Source organism: Canis lupus, chromosome 16 (assembly GCF_048164855.1).
Source record: "Canis lupus baileyi chromosome 16, mCanLup2.hap1, whole genome shotgun sequence".
Lineage (NCBI taxonomy): Eukaryota > Metazoa > Chordata > Mammalia > Carnivora > Canidae > Canis > Canis lupus.
Window position 1 is genome coordinate 43,795,627 of NC_132853.1, and position 24,144 is coordinate 43,819,770.

Here is a 24,144-nt window from a genome sequence, read left to right on the forward strand (position 1 = left end):
GGGCATTTCTCTAAGAAAAAAGTCATGCGTCATTTGATCAGAACCATCTGTGGACTTAGAAATTAATCAATGAGGGGGGATCCCTGGGTGGCTCAGTGGTTTAGCGCCTGCCTTTGGCCCAGAGCGCGACCCTGGAGTCCCGGGATCAAGTCCCACGTCAGACTCCGGGCATGGAGCCTGCTTCTCCCTCTGCCTGTGTCTCTGCCTCAGTCTCTCTCTCTCTCCCTGTGTCTATCATGAATAAATAAATAAATAAATCTTAAAAAAAAAAGAAATTAATCAATGTAATTTTCCATGCTAAAATGTAAAGAAAAATGTTTAAACATAGGAATAGATGCAGAAAATTTATTTGGTAAATTCAACACTGACTCACATAAAAATCTCAGCAATCAGGAAAATATGAAATCATTATACTATAAAATATATTCGTATCTATAATTTATATGTACAAATACATTTTTAAAAACCATCATGAAGGCTAAGATTACCTGGTGAAAGTTTTAAGAGAACGAAGATATAGGTATAGTCTCAAGGTATTTCTCCCAAGGTGTTATTTACAACAAAGAGAAAAATAATAACTTGACTGTGGAGAAATACATCAAGTACCATCTTAACCAAGCAATCCCGTAATGCCACATTGACATCATGTGCCCTGAGAGAAGCACAATGCCCTTTCTGTGGTAGTCTTGTCAAAAATTTATGACCTCAATCCAAACATTAAAAAAAAAAAAGTATTGGGCAAACCCAAACTGGGTTTTACATAAATTTTAAAATTTTTAAATTTTACAAAATAACTGACTGGTACTCGTCAACCATGTCGAGATTGTGAAAAAACAAGGAAGCTTGAGGATCTAGCTGTCACAGATTGCAGAAGACCAAGGAGCCATGGTCTAGATGGGATTCTGGAGGGGATCCTCGAAGAGAAACAGGATATCTGTGGAAAACCAATAAAGCTTAAATAAGGTCTGTAGTTCAGTTAATGGTATTGTGTCAAAGTTAACTTCCCGGTGTTGATCACAGTAGTATTTAAGTTATCAAAATTAGGGGAACTTGGATGAAGGGTTCTGTACCATTTTTGCGAATAGAGAGTTTTTAAAATAAATGAGACTTTTAAAGCATTATTTGGATGATTTCCTGATTTCCTCCTGTGCTTTTACATAGATAAACTCAACCTTGATCTGGATATATTAATATGAGATTTTGGACATAATTCAAGACAGCAATGAGTTCAGTTCCATGGCTTGGGTTTATTTTGTATTTTAATGTTTATAAAACATATTTTATTTACAAGCTCATAAAAGTATAAAAATTCAGGTCATTTATCCAAAAAGTTATCTCTCCTACCTTACATTTACTTGAAAGTGTTTGTACATTAGCATAAGTTTTGCTTTGACTATTTTTTATTTGTTTTTGTTGTTTTGTTTTCTGTTGACTTGGATAGTTTTCTAGGAAAAACCTAGAGTATTCGTGGGGAAACTTTTAACAGAAGAGTTATTTCCAGTCATTTTTAACACTGAGTCCTTTTTTTCCAAGTACAATGTCAGACACAACTACAAGGTACAACTCAGAGGCTAAGCTACTTTGTTTCTAGGAGGGCCATGGAGCTAGAGCCCTACTCACTTGGCTTACCTCTTAGTGTCTGCAGGGAGTGAGCTTTAAGAAGCTTCTGCAAGTTGCAAGGTTATGGCTCACAAGGTTTGAAAACCATTTGTGCAGAGAAAGTTTTAGAACATGAAAATGGGCGGAGGGAGCTCAGGAGAGAATTGCTTGGCTCAGAGAGTCTTCATTTCCTTAATGGAATAATAATACGTGCTCTATTCCCTTGGGGATGATGGGAATGAGCAAATTTATGATTATAAAATATCCTGCAGTTTGGGAGTATTTTGTTTTCAAAGTCTTATTGGCAAATACAGTTCTAAAGTTGAATCAGTTGAGTTGCTTTATTTCTTCTCAAGATGTGTGTGGGAAAAGGAGATAAAAGGAATATAGGAAATGTGCAAATGAGAAAACGGAGAGAGAGAGTGAAATTTTAAACTGGAACTCTATTTGCTCAAGCACAAAAATGCTTATGCTGCTTTTGGGGACAAACATTCAGCTTGAAAATCAGAAGCCAACTGTGTTAGCATACGTTGGGCGCAGACAGGAAAATGGCAGAAGGTTGGATTGGGGTGGAAATGGAATTTGCATGTAAATTAGCTGAGATATAAAAACATATTTATATCCAAGGCAAACATTTAGAAAGGGTAAGGGGGAAGCTCGGGAGGCATATCCAACCCGTGTAGCTCCACAGTTTTTAAGGGAAATGAAGATTCATTTAGAGCTTTCAGAATTAACTTTAGTCACAACTACAGCTACTTCCACATTATAATCCATTGTAATTTAAATGCGTTGAAATTTTATATTAGATTTTGCTATCTTCATTTTGAAAGTTAAAAAGGAAAATCTTTGAGAAATAAAACCATCTTATTAGAAAGTAAACACACATCCAGAATGGAAACAACATGACTAATGTGAGAGAGAAGAATGAACTAGGTTGGAAAAATGTATGATAAGCTGAAGAAATAACTATTAAGCTTCAGAAATTATTATTAAAAAAATACCAGAGGGAGCCAAATGGACTGTGAGTTGATCAAAAGACCTAAGGAATTGAGAAATGCTTTGATGTTCTGAAGGGCATTCACTTCAGTTCAGTTCTGTGGGGATTTTCAATTAACTTCCTGCAAGTTGAAGCTAGTTCTCTTGCTAAAGGAAGTGAGATCTCTTGAGAAATATTTTTTATACCTTTGCTTGTCAGGGACCATTGTTTTTAGATATTGCATTAGGGTTATTTGAATCGCATCTGTTAGTATTCCTAACCCAAACTAGCTTTAAAAATAAAAGGAAGCTCTACCCACACCTGAAAATTCTAAAGATAGAGCAGCCTTCAAGACTGATTTGATCCAAAGTTTACCAGGACTTGCAAATCCATTTTGCTGCCCTGCCTTTGAAGTCTGGTTTTTCCTCTAGCAAGATCGTTGCTAACAGCAATGGAACCATCTACATATTTCCGTGTTTAATTTGACAGGAGAAGAGTGAGTGCTTTCATTCCAGGGACATTACAAAGTATCCAACCGCATGGAAGAAAATAAATGCAGTGTATTTCTTTTTAAATTAGCCTGTTTTTCCAGATAGTGGAAAGGTGCAACCTTCCATTATTTATGGTACAGTAAAGAAAGATCAAGCATTTAACTATTTAACCAGTGGGGACAAGTCTATTGCTACTGATGGAAAAAAAAAAAAGAAGAAGAAGAAGAAGAAGAAGAAGAAGAAGAAGAAGAAGAAGAAGAAGAAGAAGAAGAAGAAGGAGGAGAAGGAGGAAGAGGAGGAGGAAAAGAAGAACAAGAAAAGAAGAAAAAGAAAAGTTTCCACAAAGTGCAGGATAGATTAGGACATACATATTCAAGACTAAGAGGCAAACATCTCAAGAATTTTCAAAATTGTTAAAGGTGATCCAGTTTTGCTGATTCACTTGAGAATATGTTGTTATCAGAAGATCTCAGTAATGCATGGCACTAAAGTTTTGAATAAGAAATGGAATACCAAAAGACAGCAAGCCCAATTCTATTTTCCCTTAATTCTGTATTATTTGATACTTAAGGTACTCTATGCAATGTATATGGATATTGTGAAGCAAAATAATACAGTGAACACTTGCAAATCTGCCAGTCAATTTAATAACCAGAAAATTACCAATGGTATCAATACCATTGGGCTGTCTGATCCAATTTCCCCACCTTCTTCCCACAATTCTTAATCATGGCTTTTCTCTCTTACACATGTGCACACATACACAGACACATACCTACAGTGGAATAAACAATAAACAATCTACAACTGCACACACACTAATTTTGAATCTCATAACCAAAATGTTTAGCAAGCTAAAACAAACCAGAAATAAAAGCATGCATACTGTACAATTCCATTTAAAGAATCAGATGAATAAAAAGAAGCAAAACTAATCTGTGCTGTTAGAAGTTAGGACCTTAGTTGGATGGGGGATATGAAATCAAAAGAGAGCAGGTGAGCTTGTTTAGGATACTGACACTCTTTTGTTCCTTGGATGTTGTCTGTGTGACATGCATGGTTAGTAGTAAAACCTCATCAAGTTATAATCTTACGATGGATGTACTTTATTATATGTATGTTAGCCTTAATAAGAAGCTCCGAAAGTAAAGTGGAACAAAAATTTCAGAGAATGACTTGAGAAGTAGAACATTAAGAACAACAGCGACAGGCTAAGAAATGGCAATGTGATAGAAAACAGAAGCTTATTAAAGGAAAATGACGGAATGTCAGTATGCCCGACATAAATATAAGATATTAAAGATGAAAGTAAAAGTGTAGAGCACATACACAAGGCCTGAAAGAATAATAACTTTGGGTCTTTCAACAGTAATACTGACATTTTCAAAAGACAAAGGATAAATGCCTTGAAAATTGTGAGAGGGAATGATGTCCATCCCAGAATTCTATATTCAACTGAACTGGGTAAAATAAAGGTTTCAAACAAGCAAACTCTCAAAAACGGTCCTGGGGTAGGAAATGGCTAGATAATATGATCTCCTGAAACAAAGAAACAAATCAAGGAAAATGAAGAAAATGGGAACCAGGAAACAGAAGATCGCAGTTAGGAGTGAGGCAAAGGGTACCCCAAAATGAAGACCAGACAAGAATGGTGCAGCAGATGTGGGGGGCAACCAACCCAAACTGCATGAGGAAGACAAGAGAGCTCCAGATGGACATCTTTGGGGAAAATAATTAACCAGATGGGTTATCTTCCAGGATAGAAAAATGATTTTCAGAATTGTTGAAGGAGGTGTGAGCACTTAATGAGAAAATCAATGAAATACATATATTATTACCTCCACAAGAAAGATAATGTGCAATAAATGACCGATGACTATAATATATAAAAGGCTCAGTAGTGGATAATTTTCATGTAGTTGAAATAACAGAAACACTGCATGGTTTTAAGGAGATTGAATTGTTTGGAAACATGGCTAAGACCTCATGTATGAAAGATGCAGCGTATACTTATTTTTGTTCAGGACATGTTGAAGCAGATGACAAAGGGATAGTTAAACTGTGAAAATGGTTGCCTGGTGACCAGTTTTGGGAGTGGGGTCAGGGAGGGGACCACTAACTTTTGCATATGCTTCTTAACAATATTTCAATTTCAAGCATAAGCAAGACTTGCTCTGATAAAAAAAATTTATTTAAGGGTAAAAACCATAAATCAATAAAAAAATAAATTGAATGGATGATGTCAGGCTTTGGCAAAGCTATGTTAGCAAGTTCTGACATTAAACTCTCCAACTTTCGATGGAGAGCAGACCAATAGAAAACCAGGTATCTTTGGGCTGCTAGAACTAGTCCATACATAGTCTGCCTTAAAGAAGAGGGGTGGGGGGGAAGATGAAAAAAAAAAAAAAGATATCAATTCTCCTGTCTTCTGGTCACATCTTGTCCGGAGAGCCTCATGCCAGTCTGAGCCTCCTCTTTGTCAAGCTGAACTTTGATACATTACCAAAGGACCCAGGATCTTCAGGGGTTCTGGACAATTTACTCTCTGAAGAATGGGTGTGAAAGATGGTGATGTTTGGCTCGCAGGAGATATAGTCATACACATTTTTTATTGTGCCAGATGCCAGAACCAGGAAAAAATGGATAAAAAATGAAGAAGGCAGCTATGAAACAATTCAATTAAAAACCCCAAACAGGAAAGTATACTTTCCCATGAAAAAGTCTGCCTCCCAGCACTTCCACAATGCCCTCCACCAAAATGTGCTGAAAGCTGAGCCCGCACTTCCTCCCCAGGCTGTATCCCCACAAAACAACACCTGTTGGACAGGTCACAAACCTCGCGGTTACTTATGACCTCATGCATGTGACCACATGCAGTTTGTCACAACACTTTGAGAGCTCCTCCTTCAAAACATTTCCAGACTGTGACCTCTTCTGACCACCTTGCTGTTCCCACCCTGGTCTAACCACTATGATCTGTCACCTGGATCATGCCCAAGGTCCCCCTACAGATTTCCCTGTATCTGCTCAAACAGTCAATTCTCAATGCAACAGCCATTGGGGGGGTGGGGGGGGGGGTCCTTTCAAAATATAAGCCAGACAGCATTTCCAGATTCACCTTCAAGATTAAAAGGGTTAAAAAAAAGGGGGGTGGGAGGTTGTATTCAATAACTAAATAAACATAAAATTTAAGAGTTTATTCCACTTCTAGATTCACTTTTGTTAAAAATGCAGATAGTGAGTAAGGATGGGGGAATGGCTCTGAGACCTCCTCTGATTTAAATAATTTGTTTCTGTCCTGCTTGGATGTACCTTCTTCAAAATGCCAGCCAGGTCCTCAAATCCTGGTCTTGAGGATTCAAGGCAGGAAAGGTTACTTGAATCTGTACTCTGCTAGGGTACAGGTACCCTCTCCTAGGGAAGGGTAGTCCCTACACAACTAGCTCCAATTTGGTTTTACTCCTAAATCTTGTGTTTATACCCATTCTTGCCTATAATTAACAGTATACAACAACTTTTTCCTTACCTATACCTATAGTTTCACCCTCTTCCAGCAAGTAGGGAAGTTGTTCACCAAATAGAAGCAAGAAGAGCATACAGAGAGAGTTGCTTCTACTGTTTCCTATTTGAGCATCACAGAAAGCTTGGAGATGGCTTGGATTTGACAAGGGAAAAAAAAAAGTCAACGTAAGGAATATAGATGAGCCTTCCAATTGGCCAAAAAATGTCATATGTACTAATGGAGAACAAGAATGTAAGTGGTCTTGAAGAAGGATGATGCCAATGACAGTGGAATTCCTTAATTTAAGCAACTGTTTCTTATCACCCCAGACTTCCGACACCCCAGCTGGAGTTAATATTCCTGGTTTGCAAAGCCTCTCCTCATCAGAGTTCAAAGACATCCATGAGCTTTCAATCAGTTGTTAAAAGAAGGCAATGTGGTGATTTGTCATGAAAATCACGATCTTATGCTTATGTTACAAATGGGGAATATTACCCCGAAGAGCATGCTTTGATTGATCACCACATCCATACCAGTTCCCCAGACTACAGAGACACGACACGGAGCTTTGCAGTCAGCAAACATATTACTTGTCTTGGTCTTCTTTTATCTCTTGCTTGGTTCCTCGTGGATATTTTATAACTCCATCACACACACCACAGCTTGAGTTTCTTCTTGTCATACAATTTCAATTTTGTAAGAGCAGTGTATTTCTATGCAGTGAACAACTTTAGTCAAGTTTGGGTTGTTAGGATTTCTGTAATTGTGTTCTATCTGCAGGTGGGGACACAGATGTCTTTGACATAATGATGTCTTGACACAAAAAGCCTTGACGCAAAGTTGTCAGAACCGCACAGAACTATCCTTTCTTCCAAAAAATTTTTTTTTATTTTTTCATTGTGCTTGTTAGTTTTGCTTTCCAATTTATCTGGCACTTATCAAAAGGCACCAACAGTGAAAATAAGTTTATGAGGAGAAATCCTCAAGATGAGACATCCAAAATGGGAGGCTTTAGATATCAGTAAGTCTCCATTCCATAGAATGGATTACTCTTGGGTAAGCTAACTGAAGGGGGTGTAACTAGAAAGAAATGATAGAACTTGATTAAAATTTATCCTGGAATTTTGTCCTTGAGAGCTTAAAAAGCCTATTCCTGTGACATACTGGACTTCCTTATACCATATAAACTTCCAGAAGATCTAACAAGCTAAATTGATCTCTGTTTTAATTTGCCAGTCTTAGCTGTGGGTATAAGCAGCGTATATGTGTGTAATTGAGGAGAGAGGAGCTCTTCGTACCCCTAAGGGTGCTTTGCGTTCTGTATGTGTCCCCTCTCAAGAGCATATTAGTTTTGGAGACTGATAGAAGTTGAACTGTGGGTAAGGGGCTTTAACTCTGAGAAGCAGGTAAGAAGAGAAACGAGTAATCAACCAGATTATTGCAAAGACTCCTCCCCTCTGTCAAACCCCTTTCTGTTTGCTCTTTCTCGTATGGGCGAGTTCTTTCTTTATGCTGATTCTGTCTTAGGTAGGCAAACATGCAAGCCCTCTTCTTGAGAAAAAAAAATACTACTTTTCATTCTGGGACTGTCTGGAACAAACATTTTATTTTTATTTTTTTATTTTATAGCCCGATTTCTCCACCGTATTTACTCAAATAGTGTCTGTCTCCTTTTCATATGTTCAAACTCTAGTTTGTCACTAAGGTTTTCACTCCTGTTATTTTAACAAAATGACTATGAGTAAGATTGCCAATGGTGTCCTAACCATCAGACACAGAGTCATTTGTTCACATCTCTATGATCATGTCAGTAGTTATAAGCAATTTCTTCTTAAAATTGTTTTTTGTTTGTTTGTTTGTTTTGGTTTTTTTTTTTTTTTTTTTGCTGTTGTTTTGTTTGGTTTAGTTTTGTTTTGGGAGGGGGTATTTTATGTCATCGTGACCTGGCCATATCTACCATTTTGCTTTCTCTTCTCTCTTCCTCCAAATTCTTTCCTCTCCTAGGTCTGTTAGTGTGTAATTGACACATGCAAATTGTATATGCTTAAAGTATACAATGTGGTGATTCAATATATGTACACACTGTGAGGTTCTTACCATAATCAAGCTAGTTAACAAATGTATCACCTCACATAGTTGAGTGTGTGTGTAAGTGTGTGTGTGTGTGTGGGTGTGCCGAGAACACCTAAAATGTACTCTTAGCAAATTTAAGTATTCAACACAACTTTTTTTTTTTTTTTTTTTTTTACCATACAACTTTATTAACTAAAGTCACCATGCTGTACAGGAGATTCCCCAGAGCTTATTCATCTCATAACTGAGAGTCTGTATCCTTTGACCAACATCTCCACATTTTGCTCACCCCCAACCCCAGGCAACCACTGTTCTACTTTCTTCTTCTATGAGTATGACTTCTCTAGATTCCACATATAAGTGGGCTTAGGTAGCATTTGTCTTTCTGTGTCTGGCTTACTTCACATACTGTAATATCCTCCAGGTTTGTCCATGGTGCTACAAATGGAAGGATTTCCTTCTTTTACTGGGTGAATAATATTCCATTGCATATATCACATTTTCTTCGTCTATTCATCTGTCAACAGACATTTAGGGTATTTCAATATTTTGTCTATTGGGTTAATATCCTTCTTTCAAATTCCAAAGTTCAGACTTGCACTCTTTTTTTCTCCACTGAATCTGAATTTATCTGGAGAGCTCCATAATTCTCAAAACATTGACCATCCTTTATTTGGATAATATTAAATATATTTTCTTCCATACACAGTAGGAATGAGAGATTCTTTGATTTCTTACTTTTTTTTAAAAGATTTTATTTATTTATTCATGAGAGACACACACACAAACACAGAGAGAGAGAGAGGCAGAGACACCGGCAGAGGGAGAAGCAGGCTCCAAGCAGGGAGCCCGACGTGGGACTCGATCCCGGGCCTCCAGGATCGTGCCCTGGGCCAAAGGCAGGCGCTAAACCGCTGCGCCACCCAGGGATCCCTGATTTCTTACTTTTATCCATCATTCCACTTTGAGTTAATCACCGAGTTCTGATTTTTACTATATATTATTTCTCATAGCTGTTTTTTTAAGTGTTATTGCTTATTTCTTGGTCTGTGTTATTATATCATAGAGCAATATAACATCTGTCATAACTTCTATGCTCCCTTTTATGCTGATATATTATGTCAGAATCATTATAGATGTCTATAGTTATTTAAATTCCTGCTCATCTAGACAGATTTCCTTATTATGCAATAGAAATTACTTAATTGCTGTTCAATAAACAATTATTTATTGAGTATGTACAAAATGTCCTTCCTGAGTGAAATGGTTACTCATGTATAATAATTACAACCTTGAGTTTGGATCTAAAAACTAAGACATGCTCCCTTAGCATGTAAATACAGATGTCTAATGACTCATTTTGGCACTTATTGTTGGTGTTAACTATTACAACAATAAACCCTTCTGATAGTTTCATATTGGTTATGATCCAACATTTCATGGGAACAATTTTAAGAGACTGCTTCCAGGAATAGCATGAGGAAGAAACCACGGATTTATGAAGTTCTTTGGTTAGACAAGCTTTGTCCAGTCATCATCTCCTAACTAATCCTTCCTTTATATATAATATTAGTTCCAAGTAGAAAGAAACATACTTCTCTTTCTCTGTGGGTTTTTTTTTTTTTTTTTTTTTGCCATAGACAGCAACTGCTTATGCCTTTTATATTGGTAAAAACGAAGTCCACTCTCAGTAGCTCAAAGTAGCCTACATAATTTTCAATAAACCCTTCAATCATTAACCCCAATGTGAAATCTATTTGTTCCAGCTGTGCAAAATTACAACTCTCTAGTTACAAAATAATATACCAGAAATTTGTTTTCACCCACAGAAAAAGAATTGTACCAGCAAATTGGGCTTTCTGCAAAAATGCTCTTTTAATGTAAAATCCATTAAAATTTGCATGTATCTAATGAATTTCTTGAATGGCGATTAAATTTACAAATAAGAATTTAAGAGAAATAATAAACTCTGGATTTTGTATTGGTTGGTAAAAGAGCTAATTTATAGCAATAATTAACATTCACCCTTATGTCAGGCAATATTCTAAGTCAGGGCAGCAAACTGTTTCTGTAAAGGTCCAAATATTAAGTATTTCTTATTTTGTGGATTACACAGTCTCAGTTACAACTGTAGCTACCTTTGCAGTAGGAAAGCAGACATATTTTACATGTAAACACATGGATATGGCTATGCCAATAAACTTTACTTAGAAGAATAGATAGCAGATGACTGGATTTGGCCCATGGGTTATATATATTTGCTGTTCTCTGGTCTAAGTGGTTTACTTCTATAATTTTTGGATTTCACTGCCTTTAACACCTGCCTTAGATAGGAACTATTTACTTATTCACAAATTGTATTTTTTGTTGACTAAATGGTACATTTGAGAAACACAGAATCATACAAGTAAGGCAAAATTTAATTAAGTAGGGGCTATTTATTATTCTTAGTTCACACATGAAGAAACTGAGGCTCTGAGGGATTAGCTAATTTACCCACATTGAATGGCTTGTACAGGATGGAGCTAGGATGTGCATTCTGACTTTACAAAGAGATGACAAGTGACAATGCAATATCAGATAGATGCTTGAGTGTCTAAGACTGTGACTTAACACATAAACAGGATGAGAAATGAGGTGGGAAATTCAACAGGATCAGGAAAGTTGATATGACAGTGGATATCTAACAGCACAAGAGCAAAGCTGCAGATTCCAAAGGCCAACTAATATATTGTAAAATTTCCATTTTTAATTTAATTTTTATTTTCAATCAATTTAGATAAACCAAGTCAACTGGAAATCTGTTTGCCAAAGTATTCTCTTTCTTATTTTAGTGCACAGCTGAATACTCTACAGAGTGAAAAAGAAAGTATTCAGTTCTTCCCCCCAACTAATTGGGTCATGTTGGTTAGCAGACCCATTGATGGTGTGCCCGTGAATAGAATGTAATGGAAAACTAAAGCATTATCTGATAGAAAACCACCCGGGTAAGTCTTTTAATCCCTTCAGAACTCATAAATAAAATGAAGGAGACTGGGATAAACCATCCTTGTGATCCTGTTCAGCTTAAACTTTTTCTGATTATAAATTTTGAAGGGATTGAACTCAGGTTTACTGCACATTTCAAATAATTATGGCAATATTTCAGATAACAATCATTTTAATGTTACCTGAACAATGGCATCATTTAATATTTCAAACTATGTGGTCATTGAGCCTGAAGAAGCAATATAATTACATTATTCCCCCCATCTCCTAAGTGTATTTATGATTTTTTTCCTTCAGTTCTTCTCTCTTTCAGGTTGTATATTTTATACAGACCTGATCTCCAGTTCAGAAATCCTGTCATCTTCTCTGTCCAATCCATTGTTAGCCTATCTTTTGTGTTCTTCATTTCATAGGTCTTATTTTTTCGTTTTAGAATGCTGCTCTAATCTAATTTATAGATTCAAATTTTCTGTGGAGTTTCTCCATTTTTTTTTCTCTTGCTTTTCTCTATTCTCTTGAGTAGATTAATTACAGGTATCACAAAGTCCTTTTTCTTGGTTTTTGACCTTGGCCATATGCTTCTATTGCACAAACCTAATTATTTCTTACTGTATGTTGTTCATTTACTACAAAAAAGTGGAGGCATGGGATGATGGAATTTCCATCAGTCTCCCCCATAGACTGGGAAGCCCATCACTTTAACCCAATGAGAGACTGAGTTCAGCAAGCTGGGTACAGTACTTAGGACTCCTTCTGCCTCTGGTTTACCCTTACTCCCTAAGACATGGCCCTTTGAGGGTTTTAACTGAGAGTTTGGGAAGGTTTCTTTGTATCTCCAACACTAAGAAATGGTAAGAATCTTTACTGTTTCAGAATTTTTTGGTTTAGTTAATTAGCCTCCTGCCTCTGTGTTTTCAGCCCCACAAATGTCTTATTTTATCACTCTAGTCCCACACAACCACTAATAGTTCTGCTGACTTCATATTCCCTGAGGGGAGTCTTTCTGGACCTGGCCAGTATTCTCAACTGTTACCAGTTCTGAATGTCAAATGCCACCTGCAAGAGACAGCCACAGGTCTCTTTCTTTTCCACCTCTGGAAAGGTTTATTTCCTCTAAAATGTTAGTTCTTGTATTCCTCATTGTTTCTCTTGTCCTCTGATTCTTCTAGAAATACATTTTTTTTTGTCATTTACTCAGCTGTTGTTATTTTAATTCACTGGGAGTGTTGACAATCTTAGAAACAAACAGAAGTCAAGTTTTTGTTTGCTTTTTTTGTTTGTATTTCTTAGTTTGGTGAAGGTTACCTACAAAAACCTATAAGCATGCATCATGCTTAGTGCCATGTTCTTAGAAATTCATCTCCTGAAATCAAAAACTAGACAAGGATGTCTTTTGTTACCACACCTGTTCAATATTATCTTAAAGGTCTTTGAAAGCACAGTAAAGCAATGCATGCATACATAGATATATATGTGTAAACATATAAGAATGGGAGAGCAAAAATAAATCCTTATTTTCAGGAGAAAGAAAGTTCAAACTAACCTTCAGGTAAATTACACAGATTAATACATGAATTTTGAAACTTCTTGGAACCAAAATTCAACATAAAACAACTATATTCCCATATAGTACTAATGGTTAGAAAATGAAATGTCAAAAAATGCAACAATATTTATGATATATTAAAAACCATCAAAGAATTTGGGGGGTGTCTGGGTGGCATGGTTAATAAGATCTGATTCTTGGTTTTGGCTCTGGTCCTGATCTTAGGTGCAGAGCCTGCTTGAGGCACTCTCTCCCTCTCTCTCTGCCCCTCCCCCTGTGCTCTCTCTCTTTCTAAAACAAATAAATAAATCTTTAAAAAAATCATCAAAGAATTAAAAAATCCCTCCTGATAGAGGTGAAAGAGCTCTATACAGAAAACTGTAAACCTCAGAGAAATTAAAGAAGACCCAAGTAAATGGAAGGATGACTTGTCCCTACATTGGGAAATTAAATATTGTAAAGATGTATTTTACCTCACAGGGATCTATAGATTTAATACAATCCCAATCACAGTCCTGGCAGGGTTTTCTTTGCATGTCTATACAGAAATTGACAAGTTGAGCCTAAAACTTACAAAGAAATTCAGCAGGCCAAGAACTTGGTAGAACAGAGTTGAATGAGTCATCTCACAAGATACCAAGACATATTAAGAGTTAACACCATGTAGTATTGGTACAAAGAAAGGAAAAGTAGACCAATGGAACAGAATAAAGAATCCCCAAACCCACAAATGGCAACTGATTTACTGCAAGGTGCAGCACTAAGTAGCAGGGGGGAAATGGTCTTTCCAATAAGCTGCACTGGATCAACTTATGTTCTATATTCACATAGAACAACAAACTCTGACCCCTCCATATCTCACAGTTCAAAAAAGTCATCAAAAATACTTCTAGAAGATAACATTTTCTTCATCATCTTGACGATGTGCAACTATTTCATAAAAAGGACAGGAAAAGCACTAACCATAAAGGAAAAGATTGTGAAATGAAACTCTATTGAAATTAAGTACTTTGTTAATAAAAAATATAGTATTAAAAGTAAAATGCAAGGTATAGACTAAGGCAATACATATCTAAATATATATATAAAGAGATGTTTAATATATGAATAATATAGAAATACTTCCTACAAATCATTTCAAAAGTAACAACTCAATTTTTTTTTTTTTTTTTTTTTTTTTTTTTTTTAGAAAGAGTTAAAATGTTGAGAGCATATTTCACAAAAAAATGGACAGGACACGTAAAAAATGCCAATGAGTACATGAATACTCATACTATCAGTTATCCTAAAAATAATGAGAAAAATAGAAATTAAATATAACTCAACCATAATTGCTAAAATTAAATAAAAATTGACAAAAAATGACAATTGTCAGTTTCTTTTTTTTTTAATTTATTTTTTATTGGTGTTCAATTTACTAACATACAGAATAACACCCAGTGCCTGTCACCCATTCACTCCCACCCCCCGCCCTCCTCCCCTTCTACCACCCCTAGTTCGTTTCCCAGAGTTAGCAGTCTTTACGTTCTGTCTCCCTTTCTGATATTTCCCACACATTTCTTCTCCATTCCCTTATATTCCCTTTCACTATTATTTATATTCCCCAAATGAATGAGAACATATAATGTTTGTCCTTCTCCGACTGACTTACTTCACTCAGCATAATACCCTCCAGTTCCATCCACGTTGAAGCAAATGGTGGGTATTTGTCATTTCTAATAGCTGAGTAATATTCCATTGTATACATAAACCACATCTTCTTTATCCATTCATCTTTCGTTGGACACCGAGGCTCCTTCCACAGTTTGGCTATCGTGGCCATTGCTGCTATAAACATCGGGGTGCAGGTGTCCCGGCGTTTCATTGCATTTGTATCTTTGGGGTAAATCCCCAACAGTGCAATTGCTGGGTCGTAGGGCAGGTATATTTTTAACTGTTTGAGGAACCTCCACACAGTTTTCCAGAGTGGCTGCACCAGTTCACATTCCCACCAACAGTGTAAGAGGGTTCCCTTTTCTCCGCATCCTCTCCAATATTTGTTGTTTCCTGCCTTGTTAATTTTCCCCATTCTCACTGGTGTGAGGTGGTATCTCATTGTAGTTTTGATTTGTATTTCCCTGATGGCAAGTGATGCAGAGCATTTTCTCATGTGCATGTTGGCCATGTCTATGTCTTCCTCTGTGAGATTTCTGTTCATGTCTTTTGCCCATTTCATGATTGGATTGTTTGTTTCTTTGGTGTTGAGTTTAAGAAGTTCTTTATAGATCTTGGAAACTAGCCCTTTATCTGATATGTCATTTGCAAATATCTTCTCCCATTCTGTAGGTTGTCTTTGAGTTTTGTTGACTGTATCCTTTGCTGTGCAAAAGCTTCTTATCTTGATGAAGTCCCAATAGTTCATTTTTGCTTTTGTTTCTTTTGCCTTCGTGGATGTATCTTGCAAGAAGTTACTATGGCCGAGTTCAAAAAGGGTGTTGCCTGTGTTCTTCTCTAGGATTTTGATGGAATCTTGTCTCACATTTAGATCTTTCATCCATTTTGAGTTTATCTTTGTGTATGGTGAAAGAGAGTGGTCTAGTTTCATTCTTCTGCATGTGGATGTCCAATTTTCCCAGCACCATTTATTGAAGAGACTGTCTTTCTTCCAATGGATAGTCTTTCCTCCTTTATCGAATATTAGTTGCCCATAAAGTTCAGGGTCCACTTCTGGATTCTCTATTCTGTTCCACTGATCTATGTGTCTGTTTTTGTGCCAGTACCACACTGTCTTGATGACCACAGCTTTGTAGTACAACCTGAAATCTGGCATTGTGATGCCCCCAGCTATGGTTTTCTTTTTTAAAATTCCCCTGGCTATTCGGGGTCTTTTCTGATTCCACACAAATCTTAAAATAATTTGTTCTAACTCTCTGAAGAAAGTCCATGGTATTTTGATAGGGATTGCATTAAACGTGTCTATTGCCCTGGGTAACATTGACATTTTCACAATATTAATTCTGCCAATCCATGAGCATGGAATATTTTTCCATCTCTTTGTGTCTTCCTCAATTTCTTTCAGAAGTGTTCTATAGTTTTGAGGGTATAGATCCTTTACATCTTTGGTGAGGTTTATTCCTAGGTATCTTATGCTTTTGGGTGCAATTGTAAATGGGATTGACTCCTTAATTTCTCTTTCTTCAGTCTCATTGTTAGTGTATAGAAATGCCACTGACTTCTGGGCATTGATTTTGTATCCTGCCACGCTACCGAATTGCTGTATGAGTTCTAGCAATCTTGGGGTGGAGACTTTTGGGTTTTCTATGTAGAGTATCATGTCATCGGCGAAGAGGGAGAGTTTGACTTCTTCTTTGCCAATTTGAATGCCTTTAATGTCTTTTTGTTGTCTGATTGCTGAGGCTAGGACTTCCAGTACTATGTTGAACAGCAGTGGTGAGAGTGGACATCCCTGTCTTGTTCCTGATCTTAGGGGAAAGGCTCCTAGCGCTTCCCCATTGAGAATGATATTTGCTGTGGGCTTTTCATAGATGGCTTTTAAGATGTCGAGGAATGTTCCCTCTATCCCTACACTCTGAAGAGTTTTGATCAGGAATGGATGCTGTATTTTGTCAAATGCTTTCTCTGCAACCAATGAGAGGATCATATGGTTCTTGGTTTTTCTCTTGCTGATATGATGAATCACATTGATTGTTTTACGGGTGTTGAACCAGCCTTGTGTCCCAGGGATAAATCCTACTTGGTCATGGTGAATAATTTTCTTAATGTATTGTTGGATCCTATTGGCCAGTATCTTGTTGAGAATTTTTGCATCCATGTTCATCAGGGATATTGGTCTGTAATTCTCCTTTTTGGTGGGGTCTTTGTCTGGCTTTGGAATTAAGGTGATGCTGGCCTCATAGAACGAATTTGGAAGTACTCCATCTCTTTCTATCTTTCCAAACAGCTTTAGGAGAATAGGTATGATTTCTTCTTTAAACGTTTGATAAAATTCCCCTGGGAAGCCATCTGGCCCTGGACTCTTGTGTCTTGGGAGGTTTTTGATGACTGCTTCAATTTCCTCCCTGGTTATTGGCCTGTTCAGGTTTTCTATTTCTTCCTGTTCCAGTTTTGGTAGTTTGTGGCTTTCCAGGAATGCGTCCATTTCTTCTAGATTGCCTAATTTATTGGCGTATAGCTGTTCATAATATGTTTTTAAAATCGTTTGTATTTCCTTGGTGTTGGTAGTGATCTCTCCTTTCTCATTCATGATTTTATTAATTTGAGTCTTCTCTCTCTTCTTTTTAATAAGGCTGGCTAATGGTTTATCTATCTTGTTAATTCTTTCAAAGAACCAACTCCTGGTTCTGTTGATCTGTTCCACAGTTCTTCTGGTCTCGATTTCGTTGAGTTCTGCTCGAATCTTTATTAACTCCCTTCTTCTCTTGGGTGTAGGATCTATTTGCTGTTTTTTCTCTAGCTCCTTTATGTGTAAGGTTAGCTTTTGTATTTGAGTTCTTTCCAGTTTTTGAATGGATGCTTGTATTGCGATGTATTTCCCCCTTAGGACTGCTTTTGCTGCATCCCAAAGATTTTGAACGGTTGTATCTTCATTCTCATTAGTTTCCATGAATCTTTTTAATTCTTCCTTAATTTCCTGGTTGACCCTTTTATCTTTTAGCAGGATGGTCCTTAACCTCCACGTGTTTGAGGTCCTTCCAAACTTCTTGTTGTGATTTAGTTCTAATTTCAAGGCATTATGGTCCGAGAATATGCAGGGGACAATCCCAATCTTTTGGTATCGGTTCAGACCCGATTTGTGTCCCTATATGTGGTCTATTCTGGAGAAAGTTCCATGTGCGCTTGAGAAGAATGTGTATTCAGTTGAGTTTGGATGTAAAGTTCTGTAGATATCTGTGAAATCCATCTGGTCCAGTGTATCATTTAAAGCTCTCGTTTCTTTGGAGATGTTGTGCTTAGAAGACCTATCGAGTATAGAAAGAGCTAGATTGAAGTCACCAAGTATAAGTGTATTATTATCTAAGTATTTCTTCACTTTGGTTAATAATTGATTTATATATTTGGCAGCTCCCACATTCGGAGCATATATATTGAGGATTGTTAAGTCCTCTTGTTGAATAGATCCTTTAAGTATGATATAGTGTCCCTCTTCATCTCTCACTACAGTCTTTGGGGTAAATTTTAGTTTATCTGATATAAGGATGGCTACCCCTGCTTTCTTTTGAGGACCATTCGAATGGTAAATGGTTCTCCAACCTTTTATTTTCAGGCTGTAGGTGTCCTTCTGTCTAAAATGAGTCTCTTGTAGACAGCAAATAGATGGGTCCTGCTTTTTTATCCAGTCTGAAACCCTGCGCCTTTTGATGGGGTCATTAAGCCCGTTCACATTCAGAGTTACTATTGAGAGATATGAGTTTAGTGTCATCATGATATCTATTCAGTCTTTGTTTTTGTGGACTGTTCCACTGAATTTCTTCTTAAAGGGGAATTTTAAGAGTCCCCCTTAAAATTTCTTGCAGAGCTGGTTTGGAGGTCACATACTCTTTTAGTTGCTGCCTGTCTTGGAAGCTCTTTATCTCTCCTTCCATTTTGAATGAGAGCCTTGCTGGATAAAGTATTCTTGGTTGCATGTTCTTCTCATTTAGGACCCTGAATATATCCTGCCAGCCCTTTCTGGCCTGCCAGGTCTCTGTGGAGAGGTCTGCTGTTACCCTAATACTCCTCCCCATAAAAGTCAGGGATTTCTTGTCTCTTGCTGCTTTAAGGATCTTCTCTTTATCTTTGGAATTTGCAAGCTTCACAATTAAATGTCGAGGTTTGAACGGTTTTTATTGATTTTAGGGGGGGATCTCTCTATTTCCTGGATCTGAATGCCTGTTTCCCTTCCCAGATTAGGAAAGTTTTCAGCTAGAATTTGTTCAAATACATATTCTGGCCCTCTGTCCCTTTCGGCGCCCTCGGGAACCCCAATTAAACGTAGGTTTTTCTTCCTCAGGCTGTCGTTTATTTCCCTTAATCTATCTTCATGGTCTTTTAATTGTTTGTCTCTTTTTTCCTCAGTTTCCCTCTTTGCTATCAACTTGTCTTCTATGTCACTCACTCGTTCTTCCATCTCGTTAACCCTCGTCGTTAGGACTTCTAGTTTGGATTGCATCTCATTCAATTGATTTTTAATTTCTGCCTGATTAGCTCTAAATTCTGCAGTCATGAAGTCTCTTGAGTCCTTTATACTTTTTTCTAGAGCCACCAGTAGCTGTATAATAGTGCTTCTGAATTGGCTTTCTGACATTGAATTGTAATCCAGATTTTGTAACTCTGTGGGAGAGAGGACTGTTTCTGATTCTTTCTTTTGAGATGAGGTTTTCCTTCTAGTCATTTTGCTCAGTGCAGAGTGGCCAAAAGCAAGTTGTATTGGGAAAAAGAGAAAAAGAGAGGAGAGAAAGAAGGAAAGAAAAGAGAAAGAGAAAAAAAAGGGAAGAGAAAAAAAACGAAAGAAAAAAAAAGAAGAAAAAGAGAAAGAAAAAGAAAGGAGAAAAAAAAAGGGGGGGTGGGGGAAGGAAACAAATCAAAAAGCAAAACAAAACAAAAAAACAAAAAAACAAAAACAAAAAAAAAAAAAAAAAAAAAAAGAACCACAGGGGAGTATCTTCTGATTCTGTGTTCTTTAAGTCCCTTGGCTTCTCCTGGAAGTTGTCAGTCTAGCTGGTGTTCTGGGGGAGGGGCCTGTTGTGCTGATTTTCAGGTGTTAGCAGTTGGGGGAGCTGCTGTGCCCCTGCCTGGTGCAGGGCTCAGTGGGGGTTGTTTACCCCGTGAGGCCGCAGGAGCAACAGCCCCAGTGGCGGGGCAGCTCTGGAAACCTGGATTCAGCTCCGGCAGGAACTCCGTCTGCAGGGCCTGGAGGCTCCGGGGCGGGGCCGCTGATCTGCTCAGCTGGGGCAGGAGCGTCCTTGCTGTCCTGGGCCCTCCCGGCCTCTGCCTGTCCCGGGGGAGGCGGGATCCTGGGCTGTGTCCCGGCGCCCTGTGCTCCGGAGCCTGCGCTGGTGGATTCGCGCTACCGGGCCGCAACCCCCTCCGCGGAGCCGCCGCCCGAGCCCCTCCGAGCTGCTCCTGGAACCGCGCAGCCCCCTCTGCACGGAGCCTCTTCCTCTGCCCGAGCCCGGCCGAGCTGCTCCCAGGGCCGCGCAGCCCCCTCCGCGCAGCCCCCTCCGCGGAGCCGCCGCCCGAGCCCCTCCTGGCTGCTCCGGGTCCCGCCGGGTCCCCCTGTGCGCGCTGCAGTCCTTAGGGAGCTCGGCGCACTCTCCTGGGCGCGCAGTTGCTGTTACTGTCCCGGGGAGCCCGAGGGCATCCCCGCCCCCCTGGTTCCTGCTCCAACTCCCTGGAGCCCCTTTCCGCCCGGGAAGGTCGGTGCAGCTCCTGCGTCTCCGGGACGGGGCTCTCCTGTCCTGGGGACACTCGCCCCGGCCTCAGCCCGGCTCCTCGCGGGGCCCCTCCCCCTCGGAGGCCTTTGTTTCTTTACTTCTTTTTCCCGGTCTTCCTACCTTGATAGAAGCGCGAACTCTTTTCACTGTTGCATTCCAGCTGGTCTCTCTTTAAATCTCAGGCCGAATTCATAGATTTTCAGGATAATTTGAAGGTTTTCTAGGTAGTTTGGTGGAGACAGGTGTTTTGGAGACCCTGCTCTTCCGCCGTCTTGCTCCTCCCCCAATTGTCAGTTTCATGTACTGCTGGTGGGATTGTAAATTGGTACAGCTACGTGGGGAAATTATTTGATAGTAGCTAAGTAATTTGAACATGTTCCTAGTCTAAAGACCCAGTAATTCCATATATGTATGTGTATACCATATATACCACAAAAAGATGCCTAAAAATATTTGTAGCAACATTATTTATAACAGTCCCAAACTAGAAACACACAAATGTTCATCTGGTATAAAATGAATATACTGCTATACAGAGACGATGAATTATGACTCTATACACAGCAACATGGACTAATCTCAGAGACATAATGCTAATCTAAAGAAACCAGACACAAAAATGTACACACTGTTAGATTCCATTTATATATAGTTTAAAAACAGAACAATCTAATCTCTGATGACAGAAGTCAAAATAATGGTTACTTTCCCTTGGTGAGGGAGGGGCTTGAGGAAGTGCTCTGGGGGTATTGGCAGTGATTACGATATTTTGATTTTGGGGCTTACTCAGTGTGTTCACCTGGTACAATACACCAAGCTGTAATTTAAAATCTGTACATTTTATTTATGTATGTCATAATTCAATCATGAGGATCTCCTACAAAATGAGCCAGAAAAAGAGTTTTACCTATATGTCACAGACTCAGTGTGTAATGAAGTAGAATTCATGGGCTCAGCCCTCATTTTGACATTAACAGAAGTGACTCAGAGTCACCTAAAATCAACTCAAGAATAGATGCATATTAAAGGAATCACATGAATGATTACAAAAATGTTACTTGACAGCAACTACTGTCTAAATTTCTTTGTACCCTTTTCCCATAAATGCAGCCTAAAGATGTCAAATAAAAGTCTATTTAGTTTTGAAACCTGAAATTAATAGTCATTTAATAAGTGGAAAGAGTTAAGAGGATTTAGCAAAATCTTAAAAGGACTGAGTAATTTTCTTAAACACGTGAGTATCTGTGCGTGCATGTGTGAGAGAGAAAGCGAGAGAAAGAGAGAAAGAGAGAAACTGAAACATTACTCAACAGATTTTTCTTGGTGACAAATACTAATCAAATCAAAGAAGAGTACAAATATGTGAATATGTAGTTTGAATGATCTGCAATACAAATCTTTTTATTGAGCATTAGAAAACTAAGCATTCTTAAATTAATGCAAAAGAAATTGATGGTACATGACATTAGTAGGACTCTTCATATTCTTTTTTTTTTCCTACAGAAATCAAGCAGCTGTGCAATGTTGCCATCATTCTATATTCACTGGGGGTCTAACTGATAAAAGTTCACTCATTCCAAAATGCCACTTAGTGATTTCAGTTCACTTTTACAATAAAATGTTTTTTTCTTAGTAAAGACAAACATCAAATTTGATTTTACCATACTTTTTAACATCTAGCTTTAAAAAAAAAAATCTGGTTTTAGAGCCATGAATAAAACATTCTAGGAGATCAAGTTTTCTGGCACTGCCAATTTCAAAATTTCATTTTAATTAGAAAACAAAGAAGTCTCATTCTCTCGTCTCTTTGTGCCTAATTAAAAGCTAAGTAATGGATTTTAAATGAGCCTAATTAGTTGCAAACCTTTTACTGTTCTTACAAAGTCCTTACCCTAATTTAGCTAACAAATACATGTTTAATACTTTCCCATTTATCTGTAGGTAAAAAGAACATTTCTCATCTTTTGGAGTGGCGTCCACCCTTTTAGGTTTTCAAATAGCATTTATGGGTTCCATGGAAACCCAGGGAGACTCAAAAAGCAAATAGATCTTTTTAAATGGACTATTTCTTGCTCTTCATAATATATCCTACAGCTTTTGCTGCAGATGTGTTCTATGTTAATTCTGCTCTATCAGAAACTCATGAAAATTCAGGAAGAGGCATGAAAAGATGTTTACGACTCGCTCTTTGTAATGATGTTAGTTAACATTTACATTTCCCTTATGCTACATTTATGCCTTTCTAAACATTCCACACATATTCACACAATTGTTTCTCTCGATAACTGAATGAGAAAGGTATATTTTATAAGTGAAAAAAATGGAGGCATAACTAAGTTAATTTGTCCAAGATGAGAGAGCTAGGAGTCAGCAAAGTTTGGAATTTGAAGCTATGATCGATTCCAGATACCATCAGGTATAACAACATCATGTGAAGAAGTGGCGAAGGGGATTCCATGCAAGCAGAAATCAAAAGGAAAAAAAAAAAAAAGAAATCAAAAGAAAGCAAGAACAGCTCGTTTGGGATCAGACGAAAACAGACTTTATGCCAAAGACTATACATATCTTACTTAAAGCCATATATATACATACATATACATACATACATGTATATATACACATATGCAACTGTACACATATCTATATACATATAATTAGCCTTCTACAAATTATCTTTCTTCTGGTGAAAATTTCCCTCACCCCAGTTGTTGAGTTTAGCCTTTCCCTCATGCTATTTGCATCCTGCAACTGTTTAGTGGTTTTGGATTGTGCTCTAACCCTTCCAGATAGCCGAGCCTCATTCCCTCTGCTCTGTACTCTTCCTGTGAAAGGACTCAAAGCAGCTGCGGACACTGGAGTTTCTTTTAGTTTTTAGTCAATGCATGGGCCATGCAGACAGTGCTGTGGGTGGGGATCTAGGGAGAATAATCCATCCATGTGGGAACTTTCTATTTCTCAGGTTCACCAAGTACCCTATTTCTCTCAACCAAGCTTCTGTAATCACTGACTGCATTCATGTGCACAAATCCAACCACTACTGCCTGGTCCATAGTGCTAATGGGGCAGGGGGAATGGGATAGCCAGTAAGCAAGGTGGATTCTTAGCTGAACCCTCTTATTTGATGCTGGACCTCCTGTTCCTCGTGCCTTCTCTCAGCATCTTTGCCCATTAAAGTTCATCCTGTTCTGTGCCTCTCCTTCTCCAAACTTCTTTACCCTAGAGAATTTTAGTGTTCCAGACATTTCTCACAAATCTTTCCTTCCTTATTTCAAAATGTGTAGCACATACTCTGTCTGCCATTTGAAACCAAAACAACACCCCTTTCTATATTTAACATATGTTATGCAAATAGAACTCTGTGTAATGAATCACATTATCTCCCTCAGCTACCTTCCTTTTATATCTCAGAACATCTGACTTGACACTTCAATTCCCATCTCCTTCCCACCCTGTGCTCTTGGAAATGGACTTGTGTTTTCTGCTACTAGTAATAACTTATAAAATACCCATGCTAGTTGTCTCATGATGAAACCCGAAAACAGGCTTTTAGAGTCAGA

General features: G+C 38.0%; 1 long non-coding RNA gene across 1 annotated transcript in view; it reads right to left on the bottom strand.

Annotated features, from left to right (window-relative positions):
* The window catches only part of LOC140606906 (uncharacterized), a 331,711-nt gene that overhangs the window by 57,729 nt on the left and 249,838 nt on the right, over positions 1 to 24,144 (bottom strand). The window lies entirely within an intron of this gene.